The sequence below is a fragment of the Danio rerio genome, chromosome 8, assembly GCF_049306965.1.
Source record: "Danio rerio strain Tuebingen ecotype United States chromosome 8, GRCz12tu, whole genome shotgun sequence".
NCBI lineage: Eukaryota > Metazoa > Chordata > Actinopteri > Cypriniformes > Danionidae > Danio > Danio rerio.
Window position 1 is genome coordinate 11,114,642 of NC_133183.1, and position 14,221 is coordinate 11,128,862.

At 34.7% G+C, this 14,221-nt stretch overlaps 1 protein-coding gene across 3 annotated transcripts in view; it reads right to left on the reverse strand.

The window, feature by feature from the left end:
* The window catches only part of plxna3 (plexin A3), a 350,688-nt gene extending 337,944 nt beyond the window's left edge, over positions 1–12,744 (reverse strand). For 2 of the 3 annotated variants that reach the window (XM_073909723.1, XM_009303765.5), the window contains exon 1: positions 12,557–12,744. The gene's annotated coding sequence lies outside the window, so the exon portion shown is untranslated. 3 annotated transcript variants of the gene reach the window in all.
* Positions 12,745–14,221: the final 1,477 nt, after the last annotated feature.

Consider the following 14,221-nt stretch of genomic DNA (forward strand, 5'->3'; position numbering starts at 1 on the left):
TCTATATATTGTAAACTGATAGGTTCAAATATTCCTTTCCAGTTATCGAAGAGATTATTTGTTCCCTATTATAATTTTGTAACTATTAAATTGTTTTAAATTCAAAATTAAACGTATACATCAGTGTAAAACCTATGACTGGTGGAAAAACATATTCTGTAATTGTGTACCTCGGTCTCCACTTGTGCCATGGCCTTTTTTGGCTTTAACAAACTTATCCCTCAGGTTTTTAAAAAGTTTTAACAAAAACTTTCCTCCTTTCCCACGGCTGTTGCAGTTTCTAGCCAAGAATTATTGATCATCTGGTTATCTCTATGATCATGAATCATAAAGATGTCTGTACAGTCGTACTGTTTCAGACAAATTCTCTTAAAAGTGGTAACCTGGTCATATTCAACTCAAATCAAATCAAATGCGGCGGCGCGCGCACGGTTCGCTCAAGTCAAAAAAAAAACTTGTGCGTTTCGTCTGCCGAAATCATGTTGCGCGCACCCAAATCGAACCTCCACAAACTCTGCGATGATGTCACATTCGCCCCGCGCAAGAGCGAACTAGCGGATGCGGCAAGTATAAATCAGGCTTTAAGCAGCGTGTGGCAATCAACTACTGCTGGTGAGCAAGAGCGCAAAGCCGGTATTGATATATCCAAAAGCACATCTTATTATATATTTGTTAGTTGCACAATTAAATCAGGGCACTCTAGAGCCCTGCAATACTTGGTAATAAAATGACGTTCTTAACCGGTATTTTTTTTCTAGAAAACCATTTTCTGAATGTTTTGTTTAATAAGGAACACAAGAACAGAAATAAAAAAATATCAATTCTGCTCAGAGTGAACCGAATGGATTTTTATTTAAATTTTTTTCCATTTTTAAGCCCTGATCATAATATTATCATAAGCTGCAAAAAGGGTGACTTTAACAGGCATACAAACACATTTGTATGGCATTACTGTACATAAATATTCAGAATAAACTAATATTCCATACAAAATAATAGAGCTGCACAATATATCGTTTCAGCATGGATATCGCAATATGGGAATCACAGGATGAGCAATGTCAAGATGGGATAATAATAGTATATCAACCAAAAATTTTATAAACAATGAAGACTCTACACTAATACTATGTGACTTTATATTCTGAAATTTATTAAATTCTATATATTGTTCAATTAACTAATGTTAACAAATGGTGCTTGGTTGTAGAATGATAACAAACAATATGACTATAAAGTAGTATCAGAAAATGTTTACTCCGTATCTCTGTATGTATCTAAATAGGTGTTTTTTAAATGTTGGAAAATAAAAACTGCTGCAATTACGATATTCTGGATATACTTAAAATAAATGTTTGTTTTCCTGGATGGACCACCTAATCAACAGATAACAATACTAAGGCTGCGTCCGAAACCGCTTACTTCCATACTATATAGTACGCTAAAATCAGCATGCGAGCCGAGTAGTATGTCCGAATTCATAGAATTCGAAAATCATTAAGCTAGAAGTACCCGGATGACTTACTACTTCCGGCGAGATTCTGAAGTGCGCATCCCATACACGCTGCGCTATCCCATAATGCCCCATGAGAGAATTCATGAATGGAAGTGAGGCAACGCAACTGACGCAGGTAGGTCACGTGACCATGACAAAATGGCGGATGTAGTACGTCCGAATTCCATTCATACTTTTCACATTCATACTGTATAGAGCGTACTTTTTTAACGGCCGAGTAGTACGTTTAAATTCAAATGCAGTACCTACTGAGTAGTAGGCGGTTTCAGACGCAGCCTAAGTTTTTAAAACTAGCATTCAATGCCATTTTAAAGCCTCAAATGTCTCCTTCGATCAATTAACGTCCTATGAATACACAATGACAAAAAGGAGGGTATGGGGTCTTCAAATTGAGATTGAAAAAGAACACCATCTTAAAAATGTAAACAATAAATAATTAAGTAATAATTAGGGGTAACATTGTAATATTGATGCTGAAATGATATACAGTTAAAGTCAAAATGATTAGCCCTCCCGGGAATTGTTCTTTCCTTTTCAAATATTTCCCAAATGATGTTTAACAGAGCAAGGAATTTTTCACTATTTCCTATAATATTTTTTCTTCTGGAGAAAGTCTTATTGGTTTTATTTCGGCTTAAATAAAATCAGTTCTTCATTTTTAGAACCATTTTAAAGACAATATTCAGCAATAGGTTTTTTTTTTGTTTGTTTTTTTGAAGATCTACAGACCAAAACATCATTATACATTAACTTGCACTAACTTGCCTAAATAACATAATTAAGCCTTTAAATTGCACTTTAAGCTGAATACTAGTATTAATGAAACATAATAAAATATTATGTACTGTCATCATGGCAAAGATGAAAATAAAACAGTCATAAAAATTAGGTATTAAAACTATTACGTTTAGAAATGTTGAACAGAAATTGGGGGAAAAAATCTACAGGAAGGCTAATAATTCTAACTTCACTTGTATATTGTGCAGCCCTATATTGTAGTACTAAATATCAGCACATGTCTAGTTTCCAGATGAAATGATGGACTCATCCATTAGCCCTATAATTTCAGCTCAGTGTTACGCCTCTTCATCACAGGAACATCAGTCAGTCAGTTTGGTCACTTGTTGGAAACATAATGGAGAATTTAAGATTGAGCCCTCGAGTTCAACAACGCTGTTAAAACTGTGTGTAAAGAGCAACGCAATGGACTTGTTGTGTGATACAAGAGCTCGTGGTTTGCTGTTCAGAAAAGAGAGAGAATCACACGATCACCTGACGCGCTTCGGCCGGGGTGAAGCAAGTGCCGTGGAATATTAATAACAAAGAAAATATTCATTTATTTCCGTTCTCAGGGAAACGGCTATATGAAGCGGCTGAACTTCTCAAGCCTGCCTGCCGCGTTATGACAAATTTCCTGAATGATTTTAAATGAAACAGGCAGTGTAGTAACCTATACAAATATATACTGTGGTAATCAGCTTCTGTCCAAACTAATATATATATATATATATATATATATATATATATATATATATATATATATATATATATATATATATATATATATATTTATATAAAACAAAGTGCATAAATATTATCAAACAATTATCAAACTGTCATTATCGTTTTATCGAAAAATTACATGTAATAATTATCTATATCGAATTATCGCCCAGCCCCACTTATAAACTACATATTCTGCATGATCTTTAGGAGTTTGTAAAAGCAACAGTCATAGTTAATGATTTGCTAATTGCAAAAATTGTACCTTAAAATATTTTGACTAAACTTTCCAATCAGTGCTATTCAATCATTTGGAAGTATGAGTATATCTCGATATATGTTGCAGAAAAATAAAATATTACAACATCAGATTAAATATATTAATTATAATTAAAATATTATAAATAATATTAGGGCTGAATGATATTGCAAAAACAATAAATCACACTATCATGTTTTATATCATTCGGTCTCGATAATTGAATATTGTTTAACAATACGTTTAGGAATATTAGAATTTTTTTATTTATTTAACCACTTTATATTAATATACCAACATTACTAAGGCAAATAGTTTTAATAACTATGGTGTTCGGTCAATAAAAAGATACCGATTTTATCACCCAGCATTAAATATTATTTCTATTTTTTAGTATGTTATGTAAAATATTAAGAATATAAGGAAAATATTTAACAAATGTTAATAAGGAAATTAGAAATTGAATGAATCTATATTCATTCAAAAAATAATATATTACTTCACCTATGTAGCTGTCAATTAATCAAGAAAGTATAGGTATAAAACAGCACATAATGAATACAAAAGGTTCCAGTGTAAAGGACAAAACATGCCAAATCAACCTCAGAAAAAGCTGCTAAAAAATCCTGTTGACAATGATAGATTCATGTTGTCTTACAGAAATGATCAATATATTGATTCTGAAATTCACTTTTTGTGTCTATTCAATCCTTTCATCTGCCAAAGTCTTTGAATGATCTTAATTTAGGGTGCTTCTCTCAGCAAATGTTGATGTACGTGATTAATTGTGACTTCATTTGTTGAATTAACTAGTGAAATTAATAGAATGAAATGTTTTAATGGATTGACAACACAAATAACAACTAACCATCATCGGAAGTGGAAAAAAGGGCTTCATACTTAGGCAAACTGTTCAAAAATTCCTCTCGTTTCCTCTTCTTTACAAAAATATTGTTTCAAATGGGAAAAAAAGAGCAAAGTAAAATAAAACCCAAGTCATCTGATATAACTGACAGAGCTGGAGGAAAATATCATATACTGTATCTGTTGGCAAGAGTCTGCCTTGGCCAAAAGCAATTCTGTCCTCGAGTGACCACAATATTGAGCCGAAGCCTCCATACGCACAATTCCCCAAATAATACAGCATCATATATATATGGTGTGCTTCTCTTTCGAGGGTCATAACCCTGAGCATTATGAGCTCTCGGGGTCAGCAGAGGCGCTGAAGAACTTCCATGTGTCCTCCGATTATTTCCTCTTTTTGTTGTTTTAGTTTGGAGTCTCATCCTGCAGGAGGCCCGGGGGCAAATATTTTGTTTGCGTTCGCTCTTTCACTCCTGGAATAATTGGATACGTGGAACAGCATAGCAAACATTTGGTGTAAAAACAATTACTACTTGAAAATTGCAAGGAAAAGGCACCGTTTTGATGACGGGGATAGTATTTTCTTGAAAATTGTACTCCGATAAACTTATTCATCCATTCATTTTCCTTCAGCTTAGTCTCTATTTCAGTGGTCGTCATATGTTTTATGCAGCGGATGCCCTTCCCGCTGCAACCCAATACTGGAAAACACCCACACACCCACACACTCTTGCATACATAGCTCATTGAATTCACCTATAGTGCATGTCTTTGGATTGTGGGGGAAACTGGAGCACCTGGAGGAAATCCACACCAACACCGGGAGAACATGCAAACTCCACACAGAAGTGCCAACTGACCCAGCCAGGACTCGAACCAGCAACCTTCTTGCTGCAAGCCAACATTGCTAACCACTGAGCCACTGTTATTTACAAATTCGACAAAGCATTTATACAGTTCATTTGTAGAACTAATAATACAGCAACCAATAAAACTAAAATAGCTGACTTAAAAATCAAAACAAAAAAGAGCTCAGCTACGAAACCCACCAGAACAACTAAAAATAAATAAATAAATAAATCCAGCATTCACAAAAATCTCCAAACCTTGACTTTCATGAGTAGAACATTTACATGAACATTCAGGGCTTCACAATACATTGTGAAATAAACGTTATTGTGATTTTAGTATATATACATATCGCAGACGTGTGTGATAAATTACATTTATTTTATCTATTAGTTGTTTATTTAAAATTGACCAATCAGATTGCACCTCAATATCCCCGCCTCCCCAGTAGGTGCTGTTCTGCTATTGGCTGGAGTACCTCAAAGGTGTACCCAGATCTGAAAAAAAATTCTAATGGCGAATGTGGAGATAGGAGGAAAATAACAACAGCCAATTAGAATCAGAATATCTGCTGAGGTTTAAGCACTAAATGTTTGCACTTTGACCATTATTACAATTAATCAGATCTCTAACCTATATTTTACCTGTTTGTTTTAGGGTCATTAAACAAATAATTTCTTTAAAACAAAGCTAATAAAAATAGACATTTTCTAGGCAAATATGAAATTTTATCGCAATCAGTGTTGGTGGGTAACGCATTACAAGTATGGCGAGTTGCATAACAATATTTATTTTCTAAGTAACGAGTAAAGTAACTTAAAAATATATATACATATATTTAGGTTACTTTTTGAAAAGTGTAATGCGAGTTTAATTAGCTTTAACAAAATTAATTGCTAAATTTAAATTTAAAGTAGTCACGATGAGTCATGCGGTCTTTTATTGCATTGAAGAAAAGGAATAAGAGATTGTCTCAATGGACAGTGATTTTACTTAGGCCAAATGGTACAAAAGTATCAAACACATTGCTTTAAACTTTCTATAATCTGAATATACGGCATGTAGAGCTCTGGGGTCAGAAAATTCTCAGATAATATCTGAAAATAATATATATATAATAAATGTAAATGTAGGAGTAGGTTGTATGGTGGTGTGTTGTTATTTGCAGAGCTCCTCTATTAAAGAAAAAAAAAACACATTCTGAAAGAGATGAAGGCTCAGCCAGGAAACAAAAAGTAACGAAAAATTAACGCATTACTTAAAAATAACATAAAAAGTAACTGTACTAAATACTTTTTGTGGAGTAACTCAATATATTGCATTACTTTCAAAAGTAACTTTACAACACTGATTGCAGTATTCAGCAACATTGCTAGTTTTTCCAGTATCATGCTGCACTACATCATCCTTAGGACTCCAAAATTACAGTTAACACCTTAATCAAACATTATTTAGAGGTGCACTAAGCTAATTTTGGCAAAAGATGTTTACATTTGAACACACCAAAACAAATACCCCAGTAATCCAACAGGACCTCACCCCTATTTGAAATCTCCTTTATTATTACTAGACACCCCCTTAACACGCCATTCACAAGATGTGTCTACTTTAGTGTTTCTCGCTTAATTTGAATGGAGTAATGTCAAGCATTGCTGAACTGAATTGTGGGTTCATCAATTTTGAATTTGAAAACCTAACTGCTATTATAAGCTTTTCATCCATTTTGACATATTCTCTGGTGTTGTATAAACGTGATTGGATTGAATCTAAACTAGCATCAGTTAACTAGCATACTTGCACATTAAAATTCCAATGGTCACTAACAAGACTTTTAACTCACTTCTCCAAACCTCTACTATTCAAAAAGACAAGACATTCAATCAATCTTTAGCATTTCAAAAGTTACATCTTTAAACATAGCCCCACATTATTTACACACATTATTAGAACTTCAAAATACCATGCTCAGTTGAATGTTTTATTGTATACAACGCTGTTTATAACATTGAAACTAGCTGTTTTTGACGTACCAACACATCTATTTAATCCCACCAAGTGGACATTTACACCATCCTCACCAGCATTACAAATTAACTTTTTAAACCTTACACCAACAATGCAAATTTTGCTTTTACAAATTCAAATTTCAATGCATAATTGAATGAGTTTCATTGTAAATCATATTATACTGTTTGTAATGCTTAAAATGAGTGCTTTTACACCAATTTCTTCAGCATACCAACTTAATCCACATTCATTTTACCTGGAAAATTACTTTTGGCCTAAATCCTTATAAGATACTAAGATAAGAAACAAGATAAGAAAACTACTCAACAAACAGGACTTTAACACCATCTTTAGCTTTCAATTTTTTAAGGAAAGCATTTAAATCTTAAAAGGACAGTTCACTCAATTTTTATTTATTTTTTTAAACCTAATCATTATTTACTCAATCTTTGTTTATTCCAAACTTGTCTGCATCTGTTGAAAACAAAGAAAGATACTTTGAAGTATGTGTAACCCTTGACTATACCACAGTATTAGTTTTTCCACATATGGAAGTTAATGGTTACAGGATTTCTCCAAAATACCATCTTCTGTGTTCAACAGAAAAAACTCATGAAAGTAAATAGAAAGTATGTGCGCATTTTGGAGAGAAATATCCCGTTAATCCAACATTATTTACAAATCAAATTCCAAACTCAATTGAATGCATTTCTTTGTGACAGTCATGATGCTTCAAATAACAGTGTACTATCTATCTTACATTAAAGGGACAGTTCACTACGAAAGTGAAAGGTTACAGCATTTTAGCTTTATTCAAAATATTATCTTATGTGTTTAACAGAAGAAAGAAACTCATAAAGGTAAATAAAGATTAAATTAATTTTTTTGAGAGAACAATCCCTTTTATTTCAATATCATTTAAACATCAGCCTTACAATTCCCAACTCAATTAAATGCATTTCTTTATAACGGTTAGGATGCTGCAAATAACAGGGTTTACTATTAGTGTACTAACTCACTATCCCACATTCAGAGTTGAATGTAGCGTGATTCACAGTAATGCAATACTGTACTCGAAATACATTTGAGGAACGCAGTAATGAAACAAATTACGTTTTAAATTTGTGTTATTTAATTAGTTACTAAAGTGAATGTAATTGAAATAATTACGTTACAAATACAGGTTTTAGAAGGAAAAAAAATACCCCTTTTAAATCATGTTTTCCGCTGCAACGTCAGTCAATAAACAAGCACTTCTTAAATTGCTGGAGAACGCGAGTGGTTGCTTCCTCAAGGGGAAATACAGACATTAGGCTTTGATTTCATTGAGCATAAAAACTAAAATAATGCTGTGAAATGCAGTCTATGTCCAGTCTCTAAAGAACTCTTGACTGCTTTTAACTCAACCAGCAACTTGTTCAGCACTTGAATAGAAAGCATTCTACGACAATACTTGCCACCACAGAGTACACTGGCACCCAAAAACATGGTGGCTCAACTCCCTGCAGGATCGGGAGTAAAGGTATCTTCTGAATGTAAAGAGAAGCGTAGCTGCTTATGGGGCCGTTCACATATCGTATCTTTTGCGTGTGCAAGTTCGTTATTTCCAGTGGAGGGGGGGCGCGGTTTGTGCACACATATTGGGAGCACATATTGCATTTGTTCGCATATTCCAGGCATACCAAGTTGAAAACCACGAATCACGCCACAAGAAGTGACCAATCAGCTTCATACTTTGTATGGAATAATATACACAATTTCAGAAAAATCTAAAATTTCATACTATGGATGTCAATAGTTACAAGTATCAAGTCATCTTTAAGTCTTTTTTGTGTTAAAAATAAAAGACAAACAGGTTTGGAACAAGTGAATGATGAGAGAATTAAGTTTTGGGCGTATTATCTCTAAGTATTTTAAATATGTCAAGCTGCTGTGAACACACATTGTGATGTTTTTTAGTGAATATTAAATTACAGAAAGAGCTGCAGTTTATTTTGTATTTTTATACGTTTTAAAAGTAACTTCAAAGTAAAGTAACTATTAATCTGATTACTTTTTACATTAAGTAATTAGTAATGTAATCAGATAACAGTTTTCCAGTTGAAATCAGTAATGTGCAGTGTTGGGCAATAGCAGCGCTTCAAGTAGTGATGCTACTAGCTTAACTACATTTCTCAGAAGCGTGGCGGTAGCGTCGCTACTTTCTTAATAAAATAGCTTTTCAGTAGCGAAGCTATTTTATTAGTCAAGTAGCGTCCACACAAGCTACATTTACCGATTGTGGTTCAATAAGCCACTGTGAGGCCGGTTCTAGCCGATGAAAGTAAATCCATAAGATCCATATAATAATAATAATAATAATGTGTGTGTGTATATATATATATATATATATATATATATATATATATATATATATATATATATATATATATATATATATATATATATATACACACACACACACATACATATACACACACACACACACACACATATATATATACATATAACACCTGGTTTTATTGGATATTTTGTATTTGCTGGTATATACTATAATTTGTTTCTGTTTAGCAAAGCATATTATTTACAGTAAATAACTGAACTGAACTATTATGTCTCATGTTTCTAAGATATGATTGACTTGGATTTAAGTGGCTTCAATTTAAAAATAAACATTGTAAAAATAGCTTTGATGTGGATAAGCTACTTTTGCCAAGTAGCTTTTAGCTTAGCTTGCTACATTTCCCAGGGGGTAGCTGTTAGCGTAGTTAAGCTACATTTTAAGTAGACTTGCTAATAGCTAAGCTCACTACATTTTTTAAGTAGCTTGCCCAACACTGGTAATTTGCAATCTATTACTTTTTTTAAGTAACCTACCCAAACACTGCCCACATTAAAGCAATAGTTCACCCCTAAAAAATTATTTTACTAACTAATTTACTCACTCTTAATTGGTTCCAAACCATTAGGAGTTTTTATTATGTTAGAAACATGTTACCATTGACTTCCATAGTAGAAAAAGACAGAAAAAAACAAGTGCTATTAAAGTAAATAGTTACAGATTTTCAGCATTTTTCAAAATATCTTCTAATGCATTCAACAGAAGATAAACTCAAACTCTCCCTATAATTTCACCAGTATAACACAACTTACACACACTGACAAAATCTCAAAACATCTACTACTTAAAGAGCAGGACATATGCACCATCTTTAGCATTTCAAACGAAACCATTTAAACCTTAATCCAACTCCACAAGCCAAGCCCAGCATTATTGGCATCGGGAAGGCAGCAGGCGGAGAGAAGGAGAGTTTTGCGAACAGACAGTAGCTATTGTTCAGTGATTAGCACCAGCCGCGGCTCCACATGGCAGTCGTACTCGCGGCTTACTCACAGGACGAGAGCACAACACCGCCGTTTTACTCGACACGACCAAAGGATACAAACACTGCTTCTGACATCACAAGGCCGGAGACAGGACGGTAACCTCGCGCAGATTTACAGCTGAGATTTATTCTTAGGTGCTAGCCGGTGGTAATCAAACAGACAACTAAATAGCATGTGCCCTGATGAAAGAGGGCAAAGGGTGACGACAGGCTGTGTTGATATAGGGATGATCACAAGGTCAGCAAGAACTGTGCTTTTTCAATTGACGAGGACGGGTTACTCATAAACCAGCACTGATCTCATCAACGCAACATCATCTAATAATGCAGCAAGAGGAAGAAAAAGACTTGCCTAGTACTTGCACGCACCACTTTTGAATTCAGCACGCGTTCATTTTAGGGCTGGGGGTGAAACATGTGGCCTATAATTCATCCACACATGTACGTGAGCAGAAACAGCAGGTAACTTGTGATGCTTATCGGTTTCCGTACTGGAGAGACGTACCGGGAGACAGTCATCTACTCTCCACGCTTATAAACAACTTTCTATTTTTGCATCCAGCTGGGCAATTTGTTGGTTAATGCACTGATTGAATTTATTTATGGAGGTATTTCCAGCCCAAATCAATCCACGTCGGTCTGCTACACTGCAGTTTCTATCCATCCCAGAGAAAATTTGATTCCAGCACAGGAGCCGATAGAGAAAAGCACAATGAATGTATAAGGGAACTCTATTATTGTGCAGTCGGGAGATAAATGAGATTACAAAGTATAATGTAAAACTACTTGAACTGCAAACACTTTCATAATGTGTAGATCTACATAAAAACAGCATATATGGAGAGTTTTATATGGAGCTAGACATCTATTTATTCTATGTATTTATATAATTTACAAATAATTCAAAATAAAAATATATGCTTGCAAGTGTGTGTGTGTGTATAAAATGTTGACAAATGTTTATTATTACAATTTATTATGCATGTATGTGCATGCATATTGCAACATACAGATATATATAGTGCACAAATACTCTTTGAACTCGCATGCACACACATACATGAATGCTTTTTAGGGTAAAATGATACAAGTAAACAGTGCCGAAAATAAATTTATGCATTTGTTAAAAATCTGTTATGTTCCGATTAAGGTCCCATATGTTTAGCTTGACTGATCACGGATTTTTCTACATTTAATTATTCTAATGCAAATCATCAACACTTTAAACATGCATTGCGATAAAGATATCGAAATCTAAACGCTTTCTGTGTTTGGGTTCAAACGTTCTCCAACGCGGATCTTGCTAATCTCAGACCGGCTGCGAGCATCCCTGAGCCGGCTACCGCAGGCAGCCACAGCCCCTCTCCTCTCCACCCAGACACGGATCAAGCTGGCACCCAAAGGCTTTGAATGATCAGGTTTGGTACGAAGTACACATCAACAGCATCTGATTTCGGGCATCTCAGCGCATCATTTACGCGGTGACAGAAAATGCGCGTAATCAATGTGCAAATCGAGCATCACATTTGATTTTAGTTTAAGCTTTATTAGGAACAACAACATTTGGGTCATTTGCCTGGAGGAAAACAATATTTTAGTCATGTGACTGTTACAGATGTGAAAGACAAACAGATTGAGAGCGTGATATCACCTTTTTATACATTTTACTGCGTGAATTGGCTAAAAACAACGTTGTTTTGTTTTATTTTAAAGCCCGATTGTGATCTGCAGGGTTTATCCAAAGCAACTTTTACATCTCAAACGTCAATATGCATGCTTGGGATCCACGCACAACCACCAACAGGCAAGACTGGAATAATTATCCATTGTGTATCGACTACTACTAGAATAAGTCAAGTCATTTTAATGCATTTCCTACTGCACAGCAACAAATGCGCGGATATTTTACCTCCTTTTAGCTAAACAGTGGTTTTAATGCCCCCTTTGTTCTTGCTGGCTTTATTGACCACATCCATCAGGATCCTTTCCACACAACAGTTTAACCATCTAATCTCTTATCTGCTAGATCGAATTATTTTTTGTGCGAGTGAGAGAGGTAAAAGAAGCACGCGTTACCATCTCCACATCATGCATTCGGGATTTCGGTACAATAAAGCCGTGCATCAGAATGAATCATTCGCGCGAGTGTTTGTGTATAACTCGAAACGTTACCTGTGTTCAAAGTGCAACAGTTACATCCACAGTTGGCTTTTGAAGAGACTCTCTGTCCTTATCGCAGGCGGATTCGGTGATATCGCTTTATTTTCCTGTGCAAAACGCCCGTGTGAAGCCGTAAATGCGCTCAGCGCGTCGATGGCATGGTTTTCTCCAGTCCGTACCTCAAGAAAGCGTCGCGCTTTACTTTAGAAAGCGTGGAGTTGCAGCTATCGCTTTAAAATGGAACCTACCATTCGAGTAGTAGGGGTGCACAGAGGAGCGTAAACAGCGCGTATATGTTTCGACGAGATTTAGTATAACCCAATTAGATGTTGATTTAGTTTAGATTTATTTTTTTGTTAAAAATGAAGCAGAATATCATATCGCAAATTAAGAAACGCGTAAACGTGTTTACGGTGTTGTTGTCAATCATCCCTGTCATTATGAATGGCATCCTCCCGCCCTTCATCTAGGATTCTCCAGCAACCCAGATGTTGAGTAGACTGTAAAAACAGACGGATCTGTCTGGATTACAACAATTAAGGTCATGATGCTGGGAGATGAGAAATTGGTGGCATCTTCTTGTTAATAAAAATAGTCTAATTATTTAAACGTTCAGTCAACAATTATTAATAAATGCCGCGAAAAGGAAGTGAAATATTCATCCCTGTTCCGGTGAAATCAAATCTGGACTTTTTGTTTAATAGTTTTCGATGCTAGTGTGTTGTATATGCTAGTGTTTTCTTGTTTTTATGCATTTATGTCCGTTCTTTGTGAGTAAATGAATTAAATTATTATTAATGGCACTAAACATCAATTGGCAATACCATTTTATTCGTGTGACATATTTTGCAATGTTATTTATACACTTGTATGAATTAAAAGTGTGTGAATTAACTTAAGAGACCTTTTTAATATGTTAATACTGCTTACAGAGGCCAAAAAAAATCTGCAAGTCTTCAATAAACCAGAAGTTTAAATCTTCACAGGCAGCAAACTGTATACAGGAAAAATCTTAATTAAATCAATAAAGTAGCCTACTTGGAGATAATTATCCAGCTTTTCTTACATAATTCACATCCAGTCCAGACAATATATTGTTTCCAACTATTAAAATTATAAATAAAAGTCACTGTTAAATGTTTTAGCATTGAAAGTTGTAACAGAACAGTTCCTATAAATTCGACTTAATAAATATACAGAATTAATCACTAACTGTGTCAACTGTTAATTAATAAATGTTTGTTTTTACAATATGAAATTATGTGTCAGACACACATTCAATTTGTTTGGCATCTATATGATTTATTTTTATTTATTTTTTGTCTCTCAAAGTGGCAGTACTAGCATTTACCCTCAGATTCTCAAACATTCTGAGAAATGTCAAAAAGTTCAATGATAAACAAAAGTTCAATGATACACAATTTAACCCTAGATCCCTAGAGTTGTGGGACTATTTGTAAATAAAAAAATGTATGAGATGTATCTGAGGTGCGGTGCAGTGGCTCAATGGTTAGCACTGTCAACTCACAGCAAGAAGGTCGCTGGTTCGAGCCCCGGCTATATCAGTGGGCGTTTCGGTGTGGAGTTTGCACGTTCTCCCTGCATTGGTGTGGGTTTCCTCCGGGTGCTTCGGTTACCCCCCACCCGAGTCCAAAAACATTCGCTATAGGTTAATTG